This window comes from Octopus bimaculoides, chromosome 12 (genome assembly GCF_046866305.1).
Source record: "Octopus bimaculoides isolate indiv1 chromosome 12, ASM4686630v1, whole genome shotgun sequence".
NCBI classification, from domain to species: Eukaryota; Metazoa; Mollusca; class Cephalopoda; order Octopoda; family Octopodidae; genus Octopus; species Octopus bimaculoides.
In genome coordinates this window covers 45,394,264-45,398,049 of record NC_142939.1, presented here as the reverse complement: position 1 = coordinate 45,398,049, position 3,786 = coordinate 45,394,264, and positions in this window count along the sequence as shown.

Below are 3,786 nucleotides of genomic sequence, written 5' to 3'. Positions count from 1 at the left end.
ACCACTCTTTTACTCCATCAAGTCCATACTTGTTGCAAAGTGTCCAATGGACAATCCTTACTACATTGTCATGATGTCTCTTATATTCTTTCTGGGATAGTGGCGTACATTGACTGGTAATATGCCACACGGTTTCACTATTTTGTTCACAAATTCTGCACTCATCACTTTCTGATGTATTGTCCATTCTGTATTTGATGTAATTCGCTCTTAATGCTTGCTCTTGGGCAGCACAGATTAGAGTCTCCGTTTCCGGTTTTAAATCACTTTTAATCATCTGTTTTCTTTGCCTGTCTTATCTTCAACATCCCTATGAAATTGTTCGTGCATTCTTTTCTTTATCCACCTATTTTCAGTTTCATTCATTCTCAAGTGCTTGTACAGTACAATTATTATTATTATTATTATTATTATTATTATTATTATTATTATTATTATTATTATTATTATTATTATTATCATTATTATTATTATTGAGTGAGAGAGCAGTGCATGCCATCAAAGTGACACTGGGATAAAATATACGAAGCTCAATATACCTATCATGACTACCTGTCTGATAAGGGTACACCAGGCACATGCATCACAACCATATGTGCGCGACATGGTGATCTCATATCAAGATAAACAGTGCATGACCTTGCAGGTGGGGCCCAGTTAGAATTTTCTTCAGGTCGAGTAGCCTATCCCGCTCAAAAGGTCCCTGAATAAGGTTTGTTTAAGGATGTTGAACAAAACACCCATGTTTCCAAAGGTGAATTATTCAAACCTCAAAGAATTCCTCTCAACAACATGGCTATGATACTCTCCCACTACTTCTGCTCGTGATCAGAGATGCACATATCGTCAGCCACCAAGGGACATGCTCAACTGGTTACGGTCAAACAAGTGACAAGCAAGTCTGTTGTATTGAGCAGAATATTTGCTGTAACCCATCTTTTACACCAAGACAAATCAATGTACATAATAACACTTCCAATCAATTAAGATCAAAAGCCACGAGAGCCACTACCTGGTACTGCATCAGGGCATTATTATTATTATTATTATTATTATTATTATTATTATTATTATTATTATTATTATCATTTTTAGTAGTAGTAGTAGTAGTAGTAGTAGTATTCTGTGATATTGTTGTGACGAGAGAAGAGAGGCCGTGGTAGGGACGGGGATAACTTCTTGACGAATTAGAAGCACGATTCCTTTTCAGTTCTCAAGCGGGAACTATTTTATTTACAGCAGCAAGGTCATGAAGGATACATCTCCTTCTACACCCAGCACCTGTGTATATAAATAAGATGCAATCATCATTATCCCCATCATCATCATCATTTATATTATTGATAGACGTAGCAACAAGTGATGTCTATGGTGCAGAGTTAGCATTGAGGAAGGATTAACAGTGGTGATAGTGGGAGGATAATCAGGATTAGGAGGTATTCACTCATAAACACGATGCTAGCGTAAGTACACGGACACGTGTACCTCTAATATCTCCATCTCACTCTCTCTTTTTGTTTGTCCCTCTTTCATGAATGTTTGTGTGTGTGTGTGTGTGTACACACATACATGTATATATACATATATTTGTACACACACATGTGATTTAGTTCCCCGTCACCAACTTTCCAACAGATCATAAACAAATAACACACCATCCTGACACCAATTACAAGAAATACAAACAACACATCACAAAAATAAAACCTAACCAATCAACGAAGAGGGCAGAAAAACTGTACTTAATAAACGCGAAACACAAACCAGTGAACAAGCACAAGTACTAGACCACTCACACACGGATTCACATCAAAGGACATAAATACACCACTGATATTGAACTGCAACAGTTCTTGCCTGAAAATCGTAGCGGGTTGAAATTCGAATCGCAAAACAAACTTTCACTTTCAACAAAACTATATATGTATATTGTTATATTTCGGGATGATCATATTTTTTCTTTTTGGCAAAATAAATACATGCATTATATATTCGTTCTTCACTCGTTTATCATTATTCCAGACAATGGACATAAGATAAAATATGAACATTAATAAACGAGTGAAGAATGAATATATATATAGTGCATGTGTTTCTTTGGCAAAAACAGAAATGACCATCCCGAAGTATAACAATATCTTTTCCAACATACGATTTCACATGAGTAATCTTGCAACACAAATTCATAAATGTGTGTGTGCGCATGTATGTATGTATATATATATATATATATATATATATATATATATATATATATATATATATATATATATATATATATATATATATATATATATATATATATATATACACTCATACATTGGTACTGCAGAATAAAAGGGGACGACATCGGTCTAAGGACGGGTCATTCGGAGGTTTTAATCTTCAGTCGAGTACCAGATCGTCTTTGCAGTTTCCGCCTGTAACTCTCGAGAGTTACAGGCCCCAAGAAAATCTAAGCTAAGAGCACTAGATTTTTTGGAAGACAGCAAGCGAGTGTATATAAAAACAAGGATGAAATAGAACGGAGAAATGGTACACAGTTACAAATACAAACAACAGGACATTAACAACAGGTATATTTCGACTAAGGACGAATTAAATTGAGCTGGCATATGTGGAAGTGAAGCCTTACGGCAGGAACATGGAAGATGAAAGTCATGGGAAGGAATATAAGAGATGCTACACGGATGGTAGTCGAACCAAGAAAGAAAGTTCAGGCTTGACCGAACATCGGTCACGTGGCCTAGTGGTTATGGTGTTCCTGGTCTGGGTAGTGCATTGCGTTCCTGAGCTAAACTCTTCATTATATATTGCTCTACGATCACTTCGACATCTGACGCGTGGGACACAGTGCACCTGTTCAGGCAACGTCGATTTGATTGAGGGAGTGAGCTAATCTACAGCACATGTCACTATAAACAAATCATTTATGCAGGTAGTTCGGTAAATGGTTTATGCTCATTCATACGTCGTCTTCGACGGAAGAGTATTCACACACACACACACACACACACACACACACACACACACACACACACACACACACACACATGTACATACACACACACATATATATAAACATATATATATGAGTGTGTGCATGCGTGTGTGTATAATAATGGAAGCTATACAAATTAAACAGGCTCCAGTGAGAAAGTTCGGTGGTTTTCAAAGGAAAATTCTCACGAGACGAAAATAAGTCGTCACGTGGCTTAAAACATCGTGAAGAAACTGTAAAAGAAAGCAACTAATTGATAATGTCTCTGACAGACATATCGAAAATATAGTACTCCCATAAAAATGAAAGAACAGAAACTGACCCAAAGCCTTTTGTATTTACGCAAAAGAAAGACACAGTGCAACCTAAATTAAACCTCTGGTCTCAAGCGAGTACTTACTGCAGATCCTAAAAAAGTTAGTAAAACTCTCATTGAACGTGTAGCGTACACACGTGTGAAATTCCTCTCACCTTTATTATATATACAAGCATTTGAACGTAGGAGATAACAACTAGCCTTTGGCCGCTATTTAGACCCCGTTGTCTCCACTACTCTGATTGGTTGGCATTGGCGCAATTTGTCCCTTACTCTGTCGCACCAATATGCAACGTATAACCAATCGGAGCCCCTAAATAGATCACGTGAAACAGCCTGTTTTCAACCTCGTTTGAGCCTAATACTCCTTATGAAACTCACCTTCACCTCGTCTCGAGGTCTTTGGTTCCAGATATTTTAAGGTCTAATCACTGACCACACAAGACACTGCCAGTGCCAGCAACAATGC